Source organism: Pseudophryne corroboree, chromosome 6 (assembly GCF_028390025.1).
Source record: "Pseudophryne corroboree isolate aPseCor3 chromosome 6, aPseCor3.hap2, whole genome shotgun sequence".
NCBI classification, from domain to species: Eukaryota; Metazoa; Chordata; class Amphibia; order Anura; family Myobatrachidae; genus Pseudophryne; species Pseudophryne corroboree.
This window is the reverse complement of record NC_086449.1, coordinates 800,004,901-800,026,542: the sequence shown is the minus strand read 5'-3', so window position 1 is coordinate 800,026,542 and position 21,642 is coordinate 800,004,901. Positions and strand designations below refer to the sequence as shown.

The window sequence follows — 21,642 nt, the reverse complement described above, 5'->3', positions numbered from 1 at the left end:
GAAAGAAAATGGATAGGGCCGAAATCTGGACCTTTATGGACCCCAATTTTAGGCCCATAGTCACCCCTGACTGTAGGAAGTGCAGGAATCGACCCAGCTGGAATTCCTTTGTAGGGGCCGTCCTGGCCTCACACCAAGCAACATATTTTCGCCATATACGGTGATAGTGCTTTGCTGTCACATCCTTCCTAGTCTTTATCAGCGTAGGAATAACTTCATCTGGAATGCCTTTTTCCGCTAGGATCCGGCGTTCAACCGCCACACCGTCAAACGCAGCCGCGGTAAGTCTTGGAACAGACAGGGCCCTTGTTGCAGCAGGTCCTGTCTGAGAGGCAGAGGCCATGGGTCCTCTGTGCGCATTTCTTGCAGTTCCGGGTACCAAGTCGTTCTTGGCCAATCCGGAAACAATGAGTATTGTTCTTATTCCTCTCTTTCTTACTATTCTCAGTACCTTGGGTATGAGAGGAAGAAGAGGAAACACATATACCGACTGGTACACCCACGGTGTCACTAGGGCGTCCACAGCTATCGCCTGAGGGTCCCTTGACCTGGCGCAATATCTTTTTAGCTTTTTGTTGAGGCGGGACGCCATCATGTCCACCTGTGGCAGTTCCCATCGCTTTGCAATCTGTGTGAAGACTTCTTGATGAAGTCCCCACTCTCCCGGGTGGAGGTCGTGTCTGCTGAGGAAGTCTGCTTCCCAGTTGTCCACTCCCGGAATGAACACTGCTGACAGTGCTTGCACGTGATTCTCCGCCCACCGAATAATCTTTGTGGCTTCCGCCATTGCCATCCTGCTTCTTGTGCCGCCCTGGCAGTTTACATGGGCGACCGCCGTGATGTTGTCTGACTGAATCAGCACTGGCCGGTTTCGAGGCAGGGGCTCTGCTTGACTCAGGGCGTTGTAAATGGCCCTTAGTTCCAGTATATTTATGTGTAGAGAAGTCTCCAGACTTGACCACAGCCCCTGGAAGTTTCTTCCCTGAGTGACTGTCCCCCATCCTCGGAGGCTTGCATCCGTGGTCACCAGGACCCAGTCCTGTATGCCGAACCTGCGGCCCTCGAGAAGGTGAGCAGTCTGCAGCCACCACAGAAGAGACACCCTGGCCCTTGGGGACAGGGTGATCAGCTGATGCATCTGAAGATGCGATCCGGACCACTTGTCCAACAGATCCCACTGAAAGATCCTTGCATGGAATCTGCCGAAGGGAATGGCTTCGTATGAAGCCACCATCTTTCCCAGGACTCGCGTGCAGTGATGCACCGATACCTGTTTTGGTTTCAGGAGGTCCCTGACCAGAGATGCTAATTCCTGGGCCTTCTCCACCAGGAGAAACACCTTCTTCTGTTCTGTGTCCAGAATCATGCCCAGGAAAAGCAGACGCGTCGTAGGAATCAGCTGCGACTTTGGAACATTCAGAATCCAGCCGTGCTGTTGCAACACTTCCTGAGAGAGTGCTACGCTGATCAACAACTGCTCTCTGGACCTCGCCTTTATGAGGAGATCATCCAAGTACTGGATAACTATAACTCCCTTCTTCCGAAGGATTATCATCATTTCGGCCATTACCTTGGTAAATATCCTCGGTGCCGTGGACAGGCCAAACGGCAACGTCTGGAACTGGTAATGACAGTCCAGTACCACAAACCTGAGGTACTCCTGGTAAAGTGGGTAAATGGGGACATGCAAGTAAGCATCCTTGATGTCCAGCGACACCATAAAATCCCCCTCTTCCAGGCTTGCAATAACCGCTCTGAGCGATTCCATTTTGAACTTGAATTTCTTTATATAAGTGTTCAAGGATTTTAAATTCAGAATGGGTCTCCCCGAACCGTCCAGTTTCGGTACCACAAACATTGTGGAATAGTAACCCCTTCCCTGTTGAAGGAGGGGGACCCTGATAATCACTTGCTGGAGGTACAGCTTGTGAATTGCCACCAGTACTACCTCCCTTTCCATGGGGGAAGCTGGCAAGGCTGATTTGAGGTAACGGCGGGGGGGAGTCGCTTCGAATTCCAGCTTGTATCCCTGAGATACAATTTGTACAGCCCAGAGATCCACCTGTGAGCGAACCCACTGGTTGCTGAAGTTTCGGAGACGCGCCCCCACCGCACCTGGCTCCGCCTGTGGAGCCCCAATGTCATGCGGTGGACTTAGTGGAAGCAGGGGAGGACTTTTGTTCCTGGGAACTGGCTGCATGGTGCAGCTTCTTACCTCTACCCCTGCCTCTGGCAAGAAAGGATGCGCCCCTGACCCTCTTGCCTTTCTGAGAACGAAAGGACTGCATTTGATAATACGGTGGTTTCTTAGGCTGTGAGGAAACCTGAGGCAAGAAAGTCGACTTTCCAGCTGTCGCTGTGGACACGAGGTCCGATAGACCGTCCCCAAACAATTCCTCACCCTTATAAGGCAAAACCTCCATGTGTTTTTTAGAATCAGCATCTCCTGTCCATTGCCGAGTCCATAAGACCCTCCTTGCAGAAATGGACATAGCATTAATTCTAGATGCCAGCCGGCAAATGTCCCTCTGTGCATCCCGCATATATAAGACGACGTCTTTTATATGGCCCAGGGTTAGCAAAACAGTATCCCTGTCGAGGGAATCTATGTCGTCTGACAGATTATCTGTCCATGCTGCTACAGCACTACACATCCAGGCTGAAGCAATAGCAGGTCTCAGTAGAGTACCAGAGTGTGTATACACTGACTTCAGGATAGCTTCCTGCTTTCTATCTGCAGGCTCCTTTAGGGCGCCCGTATCCTGAGACGGCAGGGCCACCTTTTTAGATAAGCGTGTCAGCGCCTTGTCCACCCTAGGGGATGTTTCCCAACGTAACCTGTCCGTTGGCGGGAAAGGTTACGCCATCAGTAACCTCTTAGAAATCACTAGTTTCTTATCAGGGGAACTCCACGCTTCTTCACATAACTCATTTAATTCATCAGATGGGGGAAAAGTCACTGGCTGCTTTTTCTCCCCAAACATATAAACCCTCTTGGTATTAACAGGGTTAATCTCAGAAATGTGTAATACATCTTTCATTGCAATAATCATGTATCGGATGGCCTTGGTCATTTTAGACTGTAAATGTGCCTCATCATCATCGACACTTGAGTCGGACTCCGTGTCGACATCTGTGTCAACCATCTGAGATAGAGGGCGTTTATGAGCCCCTGACGGTTTCTGAGTCGCCTGGGCAGGCGCGGGCTGAGACCCCGGCTGTCCCAAGGCTGCAGCGTCATCAAACCTTTTATGTAAGGAGCTTACATTGTCGTTTAAGACCTTCCACATATCCATCCAATCAGGTGTCGGCCCCGACAGGGGCGACACCACACTTATCTGTCCTTGCTCCGCCTCCACGTAACCCTCCTCATAAAACATGTCGACACAGCCGTACCGACACACCGCACACACACAGGGAATGCTCAGACTGAGGACAGGACCCCACAAAGTCCTTTGGGGAGACAGAGAGAGAGTATGCCAGCACACACCACAGCGCTATATAACACAGGGATTTTCACTTATAATAAGTGATTACCCAATAGCTGCCTTATATGTTTTATTTGCGCCTAAATTTATGTGCCTCCCCTCTCTTTTTTACCCTTCTTGCACCTGGATACTGCAGGGGAGAGCCTGGGGAGCTGCTTCCAGTGGAGCTGTGAAGAGAAAATGGCGCTGGTGTGCTGAGGAAGAAGGCCCCGCCCCCTCAGTGGCGGGCTTCTGTCCCGCTTTCTGTGTAAAAAAATGGCGGGGTTTTTTACATATATACAGTGCCAGACTGTATATATGTAGTTTTATTGCCAAAAGGTACTTCAATTGCTGCCCAGGGCCCCCCCCCCCCCCCCAGCGCCCTGCACCCTACAGTGACCGGAGTGTGTAAGTGTGCTGGGAGCAATGGCGCACAGCTACGGTGCTGTGCGCTACCTTAAATGAAGACAGGAGTCTTCTGCCGCCGATTTCGTCGTCTTCAAGCTTCTCTTCTTCTGGCTCTGCGAGGGGGACGGCGACGCGGCTCCGGGAACGGACGATCGAGGACAGGTGCCTGTGTTCGAACCCTCTGGAGCTAATGGTGTCCAGTAGCCTAAGAAGCACAAGCTAGCTGCAAGCAGGTAGGTTTGCTTCTCTCCCCTTAGTCCCACGTAGCAGTGAGTCTGTTGCCAGCAGAAGCTCACTGAAAATAAAAAACCTAATAAATACTTTCTTTACTAGTAAGCTCAGGAGAGCCCACTAGGAGAACCCAGCTCTGGCCGGGCACAGATTCTAACTGAGGTCTGGAGGAGGGGCATAGAGGGAGGAGCCAGTGCACACCAGATAGTACCTAATCTTTTCTTTAGAGTGCCCAGTCTCCTGCGGAGCCCGTCTATTCCCCATGATCCTTACGGAGTTCCCAGCATCCACTAGGACGTCAGAGAAATATAATTGCGCAGATAGTTTAATCCCGGATCATTCCAGACTGTTATAGTGGCTGACTGCCCTGATTGTTCTCCCCACTCCCTGGATCTGCCACTACCATCATGGCCCCAGTATGCAGGAACGTTGTCTAGTTCGGGAGTCTCCTGGACAGTCCGGGACAGTAGGTGTTTATGTACGGGGTGTGAGGGGGGCTGCACAGTTCAAATTCGTACACCAGTGGGAGGGTCCCTCCTCTGGGATCTTGGAACTGTTCTCGGAGCCCTGCTATACTAGAAACCTCTGCTAGAGAGCCAAAGGTAAGGATGGCTAGCCGGATGGACGTGGCACTTGTGGCATTTAGGAGCCAAAGGTCTTTTGAATCAGTTTATCAATTCCAAAATGTCCAGCGGTCTCAGCAGCTATCATGGCAGTTCCCCAGCACAGACAAGTACAGAGGTCAGTTACATGGAAATTTCTGGGGGTGATAGGTAAGAGGGGTCCATGGCTGATGCAGACATTAGGTGAACGTAGGCAGTTGCCTGGGGCGCAAATGATTAGGGGGCACCTAAACAATGGAGCAAGTGACATAATGTCACTTATCCGGTGGCTTTAACAACTCCGAGACTCTCCTACGCGGAGCTAAAGCAAAAAGCAGCAGACGTGGGGATGCCCGCTTAGGGCGGGCATCCCCAAAGCTACCCCTTCATAGATGAGGCTGTGAATCACTCCCAAACGTGGAATCCTCTTTAAAATAATAATGAATAGTCCACCAACCATATTTTTAAAACCCTCAAGTGTCGGAACTTGTTTTCATTTGCGCTATCTATAATAATTTAATCACTGTGTCATTATTACAGATTTGTTTTTATGTCTGCTTGGGAAACAGCTTGTGAAACTGCTACTCGCGAAATAATGTCATCCAAATCCTACCCAGAGCCCTAAAGGAACCTTCTGTCTCTCTGGGTTTAAGTGCTCCAGTCAAGGATAAAATATGTGCTTGTCCAGGCTGCCAATAATTGTACAATGGGTATTTGTAATAGACACTGATGCCCAGCAGACAGATTCCACTAGAAAGCAGACTATTGATGAATAGCAATTACGTCTGGACATGTAACCGTTCCCTATCTATCCGTGCATTAATGTCACTTGCACATGCTGCCCGTGCATCAGTAGGGATCTGTAATCTGGGATCCGGTCTGAAGATCGACAGTGTCTAGGTCGACAATGTTTAGGTTGACCACTATAGGTCGACAGGGTTTGAAGGTCGACATGTTCTAGGTTGACAGGTCAAAAGGTCAACATGAGTTTTTCACATTTTTTTTCTTTTTTTGAACTTTTTCATACTTAACGATCTACGTGGACTACGATTGGAAGGGTAACCTTGCCCGAAGCATGGCGAGCGAAGCGAGCTATGCGAGGGGATACGGTGCACTAATTGGGCTTCCTGGTCACTGTACGGAGAAAACGACACAAAAAACCCCATGAAAAACTCATGTCGACCTTTTGACCTGTCAACCTAGAAACCCTGTCGACCTACAGTGGTCGACCTAAACATTGTCGACCTAGACACTGTCGATCTAATGATCCACACCCCTATAATCCTGCACCACTAATTCCAGCTGTGGGACACTGGGCTTAATTCATGTTTGTATGCAAAATGCCCGCGCAGCTGCGTTTTCTCTAGGTTACAGAACTGCTGATCATCGCAAGTCAAGCAGCTGCCCAGAAAATGAAGACAGGCGCCCACCGGAACCAACACAAAGTCGTCCGCAACTGTGTACACATATGCATCGCCGACGCATCGACTCCTAGGGTTGACCTATGGCCATGTAGACTGGCCACGGCAGTAGCGACGCCGGCACAGTGTTTACGTAAGTGATCGCAGCTGAAGGCAGAAACATGCTGCGAAAACGATCTGCATTTTTGCCGCCACTCCCATGTTACCACCCCAAAAACGGTCCCTTTGAGTCAATTGCTCTGCAAATAAAATGTCAGTGCCAGCTCAATCGCAAAGCTCCCTTGGCACGTGCACAATGCGATTGCGGCACATTTGCAGTCTGCAACCGCAATTTTCCTCTGCCGGCGCCAACGCACACATGCAGGTTCCATCCTGAGCGTGCGCGCCCTGTCAATGCGGATCGCATTGGCTGCAAACATTTCTGCCTGATTGACAGGAAGAGGTCGTTCGCAGGGTGGTGTTGCGGGGGTGGGACACTGCAAACGGGCAGGTCGGCGCCATTTACGGGGCGGTTGCGTGATGTCACACGCAGCATCCCTGAAGGAAAAAATGGCGGTGGTGCACCCGATGGCTGCGAAGACAGGGTTCGTCCACTGTTGCCCCGGGCACAGCTCCTGGGCGGGCCATAGCATGTGAATTCGCAATCCAACCTGAACCAGGTCCCAAACCTGCTACCCCCCCTTCCTGGTGCCCATGTTGGTGGCTAACTACATTGTAGCCCACTAGCTACGCTTGCAAAGTTTTCCAGTTCGGAAGCCATGCACCGTATCGCTCTCAGGCCCCAAACCAGGAAGTAGAGTGATGACTTTGGCTCAGTGATGACCTCATGGATCTAATGAACAGATTGGCTGCATTCTCATAAAAATATTGTTTTTGCCACAAACTGGTTTCAGTTCATCCACTATGGGAAAGCAATAGGTAGAGTACTCCATGAAAGCGTAGATCTAGTAACTGATGTTCTTTCACAATACAAGTCCTGGTTTTATGGTAGGAAACCGCCAAGTGTTTATGCTGTTGTTGTGGCTTGGGGTAAACGTTCCGACGACGGTGCCTGATGAATCACACAAAAGACTTTGCTTTCCTCCGTCCTGTGTGAGTTTTGCTGTGGTTTTAGTTTTGCCGTCTGATCTAATGCAACAAGACAAGAAAGTATTTGGGAGATGACTCATTATAATTGACATGTAGGTTCTCTCTCTTCCTCCTCACAGCTTTCACACCAATTTACTGCTGTATCAGATGACGAGGAAACCTGTGACTGCGACAGAGATGTTTGATGGAAATGTTTCAGAAATGATAATTAAATAGGAAGTATAGCCTTGACGTTTCTGTCATGTCCTGTGATCGCTTAATTGCAATCACTTTTTCCTTTACCGCTTCCCATAACTACGTTCTTCTATAAAGGTTTTAAAACCAATTATACCAACTGCTTGTCCATTGGATGTTTATTCAAGTTCCTGTCATACAAGTAAAAAACAGTATCCTTGGAGCTAATTGGATAAAATTGTGAGGAAAAACAAATAAATAAAGCAAGAATAAATAAATAAATATATGTATGTTATGTTTGTTCTTCATAGGCTCCTACATGACTTGATGGACCTGGACCAAACTTGGTACACATATCTTTCATAATCCACCTTAAAATACTGCCAGGGTTTAAACTATAAAAATCCACCCCTTTCGGGGGCCAGGGCCATATATACACCCCTGCTCTGATTGAGAAGAAACCAATGCCAGGTGGTCCAGTTGGATCCTGGCCAGGTTTTAAGATGGGTTAGGATCCTGTTCGGACCTCATGGCAGAATGCACTGGTCAGAACTTTAACCCAGGGAGCTTGTTCTCGTCATTCCACTTGATGGATTTGGAAGAAAACTTCACTGAGTTGTAACACTGGATCCCTGAAGACATACTAGAGGGTTGGGATCGATTGGACCTCATAGCAGAATGCGCCAGGCAGAACTGTGACCCAGGGGCCTATTCGGGGCCTTCCACTGGATGGATTTGGAAGAAAACGTCACAGAGTGGTAACACTGGATCCCAGAGAACATACTAGGGGGTTGGGGTCCCAGTCGGATCTCCTGTTGGCGTATGCTGGCCAGAACTTGAACATGGGGAGTCTGTTCTGGGCCTGCCACTGGATGAATTTGGAAGAAAACTTCACAGAGTGGAAACATTGCATCCCAGAAGACATACTAGGGGGTTGGGGGTCGGTCGGACCTCACGGCGTAATGCGTTGGCCAGAACTGTGACCCACGGAGTCTGGACCTTCTGGTCTTTCTACTGGATGGATTTGGAAGAAAACTTCACAGAGTGGTAATATTGGACCCAGAAGACATACTAGGGGGCAGGCCCGCCATCAAGGTGGGACGGTGGGTACTCTAGGCCCGGGCCCAGACTGAGATGGGGCCCGGGTGCTTGTAGTCAGGTTCAGGGACGCACGTCAGCTGCCTGCCTGCGCATTGGCAGGCAGCCACGGACGGAGAGGCAGAGACTTGGACCGCAGCCATATTCTTGATACAGAGCCGGCCGTGAGCCAATCGGAGCTCACGGACCGACAGCCAATCAGGAGTTGCCATTCGGTCCGTGAGCTCCGATTGGCTCACGGCTGGCTCTGTATTAAGAATATGGCCGCGGGTCGCGGCTCTGCTTCTGTCCCTCCGTGGTCGCTCTTCCGATGCGCTCTGTCCCTCCGTGGCTACCTGCCCCCTGATCCTGACTACAACCATCTCCGGCCCGCTCAAAAGGTAAAGTTGGGGAATGCAGGGAAGGGTGGGGGAGGTGGAGCAGACAAGTGTGTATAATTGGGGGGGTGGAGAGCGGACAGGTGTGTGGTGGTGGGGGGGGCCTGTCTTGTGAGTGTCAGACCTGGGCCCCATCATTTCTGATGGCAGCCCTGCTAGGGGGTTGGGGTCCCGGTCGGACCTCCCATCGGTGTACACTGGGCAGAACTTTCACACAAGGAGTCTGTTGTGGGCTTTTTGCAGTGAATGAATTTTGAGGAAAACTTCACAGAGTGGTAACAATGGATCCAATAAGACATACTAGGGGGCTGGGGTCCCACGTGAACAAAGCGCACCAGAGTAAAGTGCACCAAACAGTAGAAACACTAGAACTTAACTATATATATTTTTTATATTTTTCTGCTTTTTAACTTGCTCGGTTCAAACTGAATGGATCACAGGGCTTATAGATGCACGTGAACAAAGAGCACTAGGGTAATACGCACCGAACAGTACAATCAATAGAACTTTACTGTATGAAAGGACTGTTCTCAGCTTACTAAATAGAGCTTGTCATCTCATTCTGCGCTCGCTTGAAGAATTTCATTTTTCCCTAACAGCATTTGGCCTTTTTCCGCACGGATTTCCTCCTTTCATTTTTCTTCCATCTTCACGTCTCCCTTATACACTCCAACCACAGAGCACGATAAATTGACAATATTGTGGTCCCAACAATATTTCTTGACCACAAGTTCTGCAAAAAGCGTAACGTAGATTTTACAAATACTCTACAGACTGGTGCAGTACCAGGAAAACTTGAATATTGCATCGCTGGCTTAGCGCCTCTGCATAATGACCTTTTCCACCATGAAATTCAATTTGGAGAGAATTCTTCAGCAACTTTGCTAATCTAGACCGCCCCAGACACTGGCTGTGTTTATTTCTCTGTCAATAGCTGTCTGATGAACCTAAATGAAAAGTAAGCTTAGTGCCTGTACATAACTTCAAGGCAAGCCGTCCTGCTCTCCTGTCTCAGAGGATTTATTCGGTGGAATTAAATGTAGACAGTAAGGAGAACAGGGCATGTGGCTTTGTTCTCTCATAAGTCAGCAATTAGATTATACCGGTCACACATAAAAATAGACGTGCGAGGTACCTGTCCGAGTGATTACAGAGCTTCATCATGCCTTCCAGAGCCGTGTAATTCAATAGACAGTTCTCTGTGTTTTATCACTTACACCCTTGAAACAGCAAAGTGCTCAGATGAATCTGCCAACGGCGGGCCGCCTGGTCGTTCCTTTTACTGCACATCAAACACAGTTTATTAACCTGGCAATAGCAATGGGCTCCCATATAATATATACTCGCAGATGGTATACAGCCTGTGCCTACTGGGATATATATACTGTATGAAAGAAACACTTTGATGGACAGGGAGTTTTACAATGTACAAGATAGTCAGCTTGCAGCAGTGTGAGCCATCCGTCACACAAGAACATTGGGTATATGTATATATATATATATATATATATATATATATAATGGTGTTTTAATAAAGGCTCATAACGAGTATTTGCCATGGGCACAAAAGTAAGTAGAGCCGCCATAAGAATTCCTAGTATAAAAGCTTGTATAATGAGGACCCAAAGGTAACTTTGTCTCAGCCTCTTGATGACCCAGGAGGACGTTAAGAGATCCAGTGCCAAATCAAGAGGGGTGCCCTGGGGGCACGTCACGTGACATGGGCACACCTCTTCCACAAAGTGGGTCCCAAGGCCCATAGATGGATCATCCATTCGGTGAACAATCCCCATAGGAATCTGTCGGTGGTGCAATGGGTGGGCACCAGCAGGGGGCGCAATGGATTAGTGATTGATCTGCAATTACTTCTTGGTGGGTCATCTCCCTCCCAGGACTCTTTTACACATGATACCAGTATGCTTATAATCTGCGACCAAAGGGAACTCTCCTGTCTTAAGTGCCCATTGCGTACATTCAACTCCCCTTAGAGTGTAAGCTCTGACGGGCAGGGCCCTCCACCCTCTTGTACTTCCCTAGCACACAGCATGTCACTGCTGCTCTGCTCCCTTGTCACCACCTTCCCTTCTGACTCTGTCTGCACACCCATCCATTGGGCACAGGATCACTGAACTCCTTTAGTGTAAGTTCTTCTTTAGATTGTGGGCTCTTACGAGCAGGGCCCTCTTCCCTCATGTGCTTTTTCTTCCCTCACTTATACTATCATCCCTTCCCCACTGCCAACAATGGAACAATACCTTTGGATTTAGGCGGCACAGCTTATTTGTGTATAATGACGGCCGCTGCCGCAACATTTGTAAGCCTTGTCCATGTGCTGCAATGTTTTGTGCTGCAAGTCGCTTATTTCTCGTTTGTTCATGCTGTTCCTGTTTATGTACTATGTAAGGCGCTGCAGACCCCTTATGGCACCAAATTAATAAAGGATAATAAAAATTCTGCATCGGGCCCTTGCAGTGTGAGCACATTTGGGTAGTGACATCGGGTTCCTGTCTATAGACAGATAGTTAAAAGATAGACAGTCATTAGTTAGACACTATATGGTTGACAGTCAAAAGTCAGACAGTCAAATGTCAGACAGTCAAAAGTCAGACAGGGTCAAAAGTCAGACAGTCAAAAGTCAGACAGGGTCAAAAGTCAGACAGGGTCAAAAGTCAGACAGGGTCAAAAGTCAGACAGTCAAAAGTCAGACAAGGTCAAAAGTCAGACAGTCAAAAGTCAGACAGGGTCAAAAGTCAGACAGGGTCAAAAGTCAGACAGTCAAAAGTCAGACAAGGTCAAAAGTCAGACAGGGTCAAAAGTCAGACAGTCAAAAGTCAGAAAGGGTCAAAAGTCAGACAGTCAAAAGTCAGACAGGGTCAAAAGTCAGACAAGGTCAAAAGTCAGACAGGGTCAAAAGTCAGACAGTCAAAAGTCAGACAGGGTCAAAAGTCAGACAGTCAAAAGTCAGACAGGGTCAAAAGTCAGACAGTCAAAAGTCAGACAGGGTCAAAAGTCAGACAGTCAAAAGTCAGACAAGGTCAAAAGTCAGACAGTCAAAAGTCAGACAGAGTCAAAAGTCAGACAGTCAAAAGTCAGACAGGGTCAAAAGTCAGACAGTCAAAAGTCAGACAAGGTCAAAAGTCAGACAGGGTCAAAAGTCAGACAGTCAAAAGTCAGACAGGGTCAAAAGTCAGACAGGGTCAAAAGTCAGACAGTCAAAAGTCAGACACAAAAAAAATGTTTGATTTTTCTGTTTTTTACAACTTTTGCCTCATTTACTATCCATGTCACACAAACTATTACCTTTTAGTAAAGTTGTGGTGAGCGAAGCGGAGCGGAATGACACACCGAGCCCGAAGCGTGGCGAGCGGACAAATTTCACCAATTTTGGGTTAAAAATGTTTAAAAACACAAAAAAAAAAAATTTTTTTTTGTGTCTGACTTATGACCCTGTCTGACTTTTGACTGTCTGACTTTTGACCCTGTCTGACTTTTGACTGTCTGACTTTTGACCCTGTCTGACTTTTGACTGTCTGACATTTGACTGTCTGACTTTTGACCCTGTCTGACTTTTGACTGTCTGACTTTTGACCCTGTCTGACTTTTGACTGTCTGACATTTGACTGTCTGACTTTTGACCCTGTCTGACTTTTGACCCTGTCTGACTTTTGACCCTGTCTGACTTTTGACTGTCTGACATTTGACTGTCTGACTTTTGACCCTGTCTGACTTTTGACTGTCTGACTTTTGACCCTGTCTGACTTTTGACTGTCTGACTTTTGACCCTGTCTGACTTTTGACTGTCTGACATTTGACTGTCTGACTTTTGACCCTGTCTGACTTTTGACTGTCGACCATATAGTGTCTAACTAATGACTGTCTATCTATTAACTGTCTATGAGCTATACCACACCCGTGACATCATTGCTCCCTGATTCATGTCATTGTGTAACTTATCTGTATCTTCACCCCCCTCAATGTGCAGCGCTACAGAATATGTTGGAGCTTTCCAATGAAAGCATAGCAATAACATTATTAGCAAAACCGATAAGTTCAACCTTGTCACGCCATTATACGTCTTTAGCGTAGATGAGCGCTGGGCACGTGGAATCAGCGGCTGACTTCCCCCTGAAGTGATTGTTTTTGCGTGGTTGCTGTTTACAGTAATTATTATAAGTGGGGGGTTAAGCAGGCTGAGTACAGCGCTCTTACACGTCTTACAGCTGCCACCGCACCATCATTTGCAGAATTAAACCTTTCATTTACCTTTCTGGCTTTTTTCATTTCCTCCTGTAATTGCTCCACTACCTCTTATGACAATCCCTGTAAATCCTTCTTTTGCTGTGTGATCCTTTTTAAGACCTTAATGCTTTTCAATTGCCTTTTCCTTACACATACAGTATGTATATTTTCTTCCTGACTTCCCGTTTGTGAGGCTGGGGTCAGTAAATCTCTATCTTCTCTGCTAAGTGACTGTAGGGGGTTACGGGCCTAGAATAGAATCCCGCTATTGAGAAATACTGATTGAGACATTGAAGACTTAAAGGGAAAGTCTTTTGGATGGCCCCCCACTATCTCACCTCACCTGCCCCCTAAAGCCTCCGATTAGGGGAGAAGCTTATGTATAGGATGTATTTATCAAAGTGAATTTTGCGGGAAATGTCACTAAAACAGCTGTTTTCAGGGGATAACAGCAAAAAGGCATTATCTCCAGGATTTATGAAGGGGAGACCTCCATTTTACCTTGGATCCAGCGACTGTGATCAGTGTGTGTGATGCAAAAAGACAATAAATGGGTATGAAAATAAATAAAATAGAACTTACCTCCGTTTGGGAATCTCTGTTCGGTGGGCTGCTGTTGTAACACGATCAGCTTAGTCTGTGTGGTCAGCTGAGGTGCAGTGAACGTTCCGGCTGGCACCTCAGCTGATCAGGGTACAACAGCAGCCCGCCGATTAGAGAACCCTGGGTGAAGGTTAAATATTATTTATTTTCTATTATAACAATTTATTTTCTCTATGTACGCAGCCTGTGTCTTAACACACTGGCTGCATGTTCCGTCTGTGGGTCTAATTCAGACCTGATCGCTCGCTAGGTTTTTTTTGCAGCCCTGCGTTCGCCTAGTCGCCGCCGATAGGGGAGTGTACTGTATTTTCGCTTTGCAAGTGTGCGAACGCATGTGTAGCAGAGCCGTGCGAAAGATTTTGTGCAGTCTCTGAGTAACCCAAGACTTACTCAGCCGCTGCGATCACTTCAGCCTGTCCGGGACCGGAATTGACGTCAGGAACCCTCCCTGTGAGCGCTTAGGCACGCCTGCGTTTTTCCAACCACGCCCTGAAAACGGTCAGTTGCCACCCACAAATGCCTTCTTCCTGTCAATCACTTTGCGATCGCCTGTGCGAATGGATTCTTCGCACAAACCCATCGCTGAGCGGCGATCCGCTTTGTACCCATACGATGCGTCTGCGCATTGCGGTGCATACGCATACGCAGTTTAGCCCGGTGACTAGGCGTACGCAGGACTGCAAAAAAACCCTAGCGAGCCATCAGGTCTGAATTGGGCGGTCTATACTCTGCACTGCCTTACTGGCCGGGACAGAACTTTCTTGCAAGCTCTTCTCGGCACCTGAATATTAATACATTAGTGCAATACTTTAAACATATCGCATTATGAATACATGCAAAATTTTCAGGTAACAACCACATTTCACTAGAGGTGAGATGAGTTCCTGTTCAGTTCTCCAGGAATACGAATCCACCCGAATTTTATGGCTCCGTTCCAAAACCCGGCCCAGATCGCCCAAGGAATCTAATCTTCACACGGTTCGGAATTTGGGTTTGGATTGCAAAAATGACATGATTTTAGCTGTATTTATCGATTTTTATCAATGATAACCGTTTTTTTTTTTACTGTTTTTAAACCACACCAAAATCCGAATCCGAAAACACAAGGATGAAATTAGAACATGACAGTCGCGCACTTCTCTACATTTTACTGTATACGTGGAGTTTAATAAAAGGACCCTTTTATCTGTAAGATCTCACACACAGTACCATCCATGTCCCCAGCGACAGAGGCGTCACTAATGGTGGTGACACCTGGTGTGGGGTATACACAATGAGCGCGGCGAACCTGCACGCCTGGGAAAAGGGGCGTGGCCTCATGGCCCAAACCCCCGTTTCATTACTCCAGGGGTCCCGGAGATGCGGGTTGTCCCCGGGGACCAGTGTGAGTGCAGTGCCGGCTCCTACAGAATGACAGGAGCCAGATGCCACACGTAATGTTACAGTGCAGCACCCTTTGGTATAACCCCTCGGCGGGTGACACCCGAGTGCGGGCCACCACCCCATTGTGATGCCACTGCCAACTGTCACATTCATGGTAATAATAATAATAATGATTTGAAGAAAAAAAAAAGATTATAATAAAAAAGGATCCTAATTAATAAATGGCCAGGAACTACATGGATAGTAAGCTACATGTTCAGTAGAGGAGAAGAGGGGAGGTCCACCTGACACTGCCAGTGGTTTATACAGATATCACACACAACTTACAGAATTATATAGATAGGACTCTCAACCGGTCTACAGGGACTGCGTGACCACGGCCGTTGGGTCAGGGTCATACTCATGGGATTCAGCCGTCTGCAGCATGCAGAATCAGTGTTCACCGATGAGTCCCATCTCACAGTCCAGCAGCAGCAGCCGCAGGTGCACCGTCATTTGCTGTAGCGCAGGCTGATGGGGTACCAGGCAGGAGCCATCCTGTCCCCTATTGCAAGTGTTAGCTCCTGGGACAGCCAATTAACTATGCAGCAGCGGGTGCGCTGCAGAGTTCTGTTAGAGGAGCAGCGGTCACACTTGGATCCCGCCATGAACCACACAGGTGCTGCTGTACATGCAGGAGCCCCTTCAGGGCTTGGAGCCCGGAGGCAGGTGTCTCCATTGCCTCTGGGAGTTCCGCCCCTGGATCTGACGGCTACAGGTTGTCCTTTACCTGCCCACTTTATCATTGCTACTGTACATCAATGTGAGCTAATAAATATAATAAAGGTGATCTAAGTCTAGTCTAATGACTTTTAGAAGAAGGGTGATATTGATGTTGACTATCGTGCGGGGGTTACACCTTCACCGAGAAGTCATTTTCCAGCACAAGCTAAGCTCTCCTGGTGGAAGCCTGTGGAGATCCTGCATCAGCTGCGAGAATTAATAGACGGGAGGGAATAATGAGATGAATCTGTGACTGCCCTGGTTATATTTTTAGATCTAGACAAGGTAATTCTTTTAGCAGAAACCTGCTGCCCCCAGCTCCACTTTCTAATAAGATCATACATTACTCTTTCTGTGGCTTCTGCTAGTGCAATGCATTCTTATTTCCATTCCCAGAGATGGGGGGGGGGGGAAGCGGGGGCTCGCTCATTAGGAAACTAGAACAACACAGGAGAGTTGTGAGAGTCAGGATTAGGTCCATGTTGGTCTAGTTATTCTGGGTGTAATAAGTGTGAGGCGCCTGGCAGATGTGGCAGGGGGACTACAGCTCAGCCTGACGGGCCGGTGTACTACTTAGACAATAGATATGTCATATCGAAGCAGACAGCTGCACAGTGCACTTGCACACCAAGAAAGGTAATCGGCTTTATATCACTCAGCGAATGATCTCACCCATAAACCCTTTAAAAGCATCCATTAATCTATAGAAAAGATGATATTTAAATGGAAGAAAACATTCTATGTACCCAAACATGATACACACTCACTCTAGTGACTGCGCAGGAAGCCATGCGTTTACATTTCTGCTTCTTCACTTATACGGGAGTATTCATCGGCTTTGACGCAGCGCGCCATTCTGGAACGGGGCCTCATAGAGGTGTGCAGGTAAAACTACGATGTCAGCACTGCCGTAAGTGGCCATTACGCGCGCAGCCGGCAGCACATTGCATGGGTTTGTGGCTCTAATGAACATTAAACCTTCAGATGACTAACTGACATCCACGTACCCTCATACAACTTTTACTAGATCCATTGGTTTTCTATCCAGCGTACTTCTGTTCCGCTCGCCCACGTAGTTATGTTGGCAGCCATGACTGCCATCAGAAATTGTGGGGCCCGGGACTGACAAAATAGACTGGGCCCCACCCTCCCAAAAAAAAAAGATTCTGCCGAACTGCTCCACCCCTATGTGATGTCATACATTGTGACGTTACATATAGGTGGAGTGTTGCGGGCCTGCAGGAACGGTTTACAGAGAGCTGATGCGCAGATAAGGCTGCTGTTAAAACACAGACTGGAGCAACTCTACAGGTATTGGTGCCGGTGGTAGAAGCCAGGGGTGGGCCACCCTCTCTGTAAGGGCGCAGGACACCAGTCCTCCCCCGATGGCTGCCCTGTTGGCAGCAATGTATTTGGTAACATTGGCATGGGCAAGCCAATAAATTATAGCACTGTAATTTAAAGTGAACCCTCTGGTTTCTGTCTGGTGGGTCACAGAATATAGGGACTCTTCTATCTCCCCATCACGTCTTCTTCAATGCAACCTGTGTTCCCTTATCCTCCATATCTCACATCACTCTGGTGGGCAGTGTATATGGAAGCCACACCCCCTCTTCAAATCAATCTGACTTTAGGCCCAGCCCACGCTTGTAAGCACCAGGAGAGACTAAGACCTCCTCCGCTTCTGTCCTGGGTCCCCAGCTGTGATATCACTCTGTCCCATTGATGTGTGAATCTCCAGTCCTTATGGTCTCAGGTTCCCATGTGACCCTCCTAAATCCGGCGCATTGTGCTCTTGTGTCAAAAAGTGTAAAGTCCCCCCCCCCCTCTAAGAAGCAGCTGGCGCCATCAACAGACAGCTGACACCTCAGGTAAGAGACAACCATCTATGGACTAACCGTGGATGCAGGGCGGCGCTACCATTATTATTATTATTATTTGTTACGAGTTATTTATATAGCGCACACATATTCACAGCACTTTACAGAGAATTTTTGGGCATTCACATCAGTCCCTGTCCCAGTGGAGCTTACACTCTATATTCCTTACCACATGTACATGTACACACAATCACGTTAGGGTTCATTTTTGTTGTAGACAATATATACGTTATGGTAAGAACTTACCGTTGATAACGGTATTTCTCCTATGTCCTCAGGTTCCACAGGATAACAAAGGGATATGATGGAGCGACAGCAGATTGGCACCAAACGATCACAAGCTTTCAGTCCTCCCAGGATGCAACGGGCTCGTCCATATATCCCCGCCCACTGGCTCAGGCAAATCAGTTGTATTCCAAAGCATTTAGGCAGGAGCATTATGTAGAACCCTATTCAGGCGAGAAGAAAAGACATGCAAACCCTTCCATGCAAGAGGGAAGAGTTTAGTGAGTATAAAGATTCTCAAATCAGGTGGGTCAGGGTGGGATCCCTGTGGAAACCTGCGGATATAGGAGAAATACCGCTATCAACGGTAAGTTCTTACCATAACGTATATTTCTCAGGCTGGGTACAGGTTTTTCCACAGGATAACAATGGGACTTCCCAAAGCAATTTTTAGTGGTGGGGACGCTCCTAATTGGACAGGAGAACCTTACGCCCGAATTCAGCGTCATGAGAGGCAAAAGTATCAAAGGCATAATGTCTAATGAATGTGTTAATGGAAGACCATGTGGCTGCCTTAGCAGCCTTACATATCTGTTCTGCTGAAGCACCATGTTGTGCTGTCCTTGAAGAACCTACCTTACGAGTAGAGTGAGCAGAGACATTAGCCGGAACAGAGAGATCAGCTCGAGAATATGCTTCTGAAATAGTCATTCGAAGCCATCTTGCTAGCATCTGTTTAGTAGCAGGCCATCCCCTCTTGTGAAATCCGTAGAGAATGAAGAGAGAATCTGTCTTTCTGATGGCACTGGTACAATCCACGTAGATTCTTAATGCACGAACTACATCCAGTGACACTTCTCCCTCAGAAAGTCACGATACCTGAAAAGTCGGGACTACAATTTCTTTGTTAAGGTGAAACTTAGAGACCACCTTAGGAAGATAACCAGACCTAGTTCTGAGAACTGCTTTATCTGGATAAAAAAATCAGAAAAGGAGATTTACATGACAGCGCTCCTAAATCTGATACTCTTCTAGCTGATGTCATAGTCAGTAGAAAGAGCACTTTAGCTGTCAACCATTTAAGATCCACTTTATTAAGTGGTTCAAACGGAGCACCCTGAAGGGCTTTGAGGACCAGACTTAAATCCCAAGGTACTGCAGGAGGAACAAAAGGTGGTTGAATGCGCAGCATTCCCTGGAAAAAAGTATGCACATCATGTAAAGTGGCAATTTTCTTTTGGAACCATACAGTCAATGCTGATACGTGAACTCTCAAGGAAGCCACCTTCAAACCCTTATCCATTCCTGCCTGAAGGAAATCTAAGATTCTGGATACTCTGAAAGATTTTGGATCCATACTTCTTTCACTGCACCAATGAATATAGGCTTGCCATATTCGGTGATAAATGCGAGCTGAGGATGGTTTCCTTGCTCTGAGCATAGTTTGAATCATTTGTTGTGAGAAACCTCTTGACTTCAAGATAGAGGTTTCAACAGCCACGCCATCAAAGACAGTCGGTCCAGATGCCTGTGATAACAAGGACCCTGTATCATTAGATCTGGACGTTGAGGGAGCAGAATTGGAGCCTCCATCGACATCCTTTGTAGTTCTATGTACCAATGCCTTCTGGGCCAAGCTGGAGCTATTAGAATCACGGCACCCTTTATTTGCTTTATTTTCCTCACCACTCTGGGTAACAGAGAGATTGGAGGAAACAGATATGCCAGATGACAGTCCCATTTCACTGACAGTGCGTCCACAATGATCATTCCGGGGTCCTCTGTTCTTGACCCGTATGCCGGAACTTTCTTGTTCAGACGGGATGCCATGAAATCTACCTCTGGTAACCCCCACTTGTTTACTAGAATCTGAAAGATTTCCAGGTGTAAAGCCCATTCGCTTGCTCGAATGGTGTGTCGACTGAGAAAGTCCGCTTCCCAGTTTGGAACTCCTGGAACGAACACTGCGGACAATGCTGGAAGATTGAGTTCTGCCCACTTTAGTATGTGACTTACCTCCTTCATTGCCTTTTGGCTGCGAGTTCCTCCCTGATGGTTGAGGTATGCTACTGCCGTTGCATTGTCCGAACGGATCTGAACTGGTTTTCCTTGCAGAATGTCCTTTGCCTGAATCAGTGCCATGTATATGGCCCGGAGTTCCAACAGGTTTATTGGCAGGCGACTTTCTTCTGTGGTCCATTGTCCCTGGAACCATAATCTTCCGGACACTACTCCCCAGCCCTGTAGACTGGCATCCGTTGTCAGGATCTCCCAATCTGATATCCAAAAGGGTCCCCCCTTGTCTAGATGGGAAGTCTGTAGCCACCAGGCTAATTACCTTTTTACCTTTACTGGAAGTACCATCATTTGTTTCTTTATTGTCTGATGTACTCCATTCCATCTGGCCAGAATTAGATGCTGCAGAGGTCTTGAGTGGAATGTGCATATTCCACCATGTCGAATGTTGACACCATCAAACCCATCATTCGCATTGCTGCGTGAATTGATATTGTCTGACTGTGTAACATTTCCTGAATCATTAACTGCACCTTGGATATCTTTTCCCGAGGTAAATATATTTTCTGCAAACTTGAATCCAATACAGCCCCCAAGTGAATCATCCGTTGTGACGGAATCAGAGATGACTTTGCCCAATTTATGAGCCATCCGTGTTTCTCTAGACAAGTTATTGTCTGTTGGAGATGGCTCAAGAACAATTCCTGGGATTGTGCCAGGATTAAAAGATCGTCGAGGTATGGAAAAATTCTTATCTCCTGCTTGCGGAGATAAGCTGCAATAACCACCATAATCTTGGTAAATACTCTGGGGGCTGTGGCTAACCCAAAGGGTATGGCCTGGATCTGAAAATGCTGCTGGAGGATGGCGAACCTGAGATAACACTGATGGGACAATGCTAGGAACATGCAGGTAAGCATCATGTATATCCAGAGATACCATGTAATCCCCTGGTTCCATGGCCAAAACTATGGAATGTAACGTCTCCATGTGGAACCGTGGCACCCAAATGTATTTGTTTAACATTTTGAGATTGAGAATTGGCCGGAATAACCTATTTGGCTTCTGAACCAAAAATAGGTTGGAGTAAAAACCCTGTCCCCGTTGTGCCGGGGGCACTGGAATAATTACTCCGGACCGAAGCAATTTCTGAACTGCTTCCTGCAGGGCTCTGGCCTTCACCTCTAAATGAGACAGACTGGCGCAGAAAAACCTTCAAGGAGGCTGCTTCTTGAAAGGGAAAACATAACTCAGAGATACCGCTTCTTGCACCCAAGCATCTGTTGTCGACTGCTGCCATATGTGTGCAAACTGAAGAAGTCGGCCCCCTACCCTGGGTTTCCCCAGGCGGAGGCCCGCACCATCAGGCTGATGGTTTCTGTTCTGGTTTGGAAGCTGGCCCTCTGGTAGCCCATTTTTTCTTTGCTTTACCAAACTTATTGTACTGGGTTTGCTTAGAATCATTTTTGCCTTTTGTTTTACCTTGCCACAAAAATGTCCAAAACCCCGAACCCCTAGGCCTAGGGTTATAACTGGCAGGAAACCTGACCTTCTTGGATTCTGCTTCTGACTCCAGAATATTTGTCAATTCCTTACCAAAGAGAATATTCCCAACAAAAGGCAAAGATTCCAGAACCTTCTTGGATTCTGAATCCGCTTTCATGTAC

The 21,642-nt window shown here is 47.5% G+C and overlaps 1 long non-coding RNA gene across 3 annotated transcripts in view; it reads right to left on the bottom strand.

Annotated features, from left to right (window-relative positions):
• The window catches only part of LOC134933588 (uncharacterized), a 97,497-nt gene extending 80,505 nt beyond the window's left edge, over positions 1-16,992 (bottom strand). For 2 of the 3 annotated variants that reach the window (XR_010179735.1, XR_010179736.1), the window contains exon 1: positions 16,622-16,762. This is a non-coding gene — a long non-coding RNA (uncharacterized LOC134933588). Of the gene's footprint in view, positions 1-16,621; positions 16,763-16,861 lie in introns of those variants that run through there. The other variant, XR_010179737.1, reaches the window with a different exon arrangement.
• Positions 16,993-21,642: the final 4,650 nt, after the last annotated feature.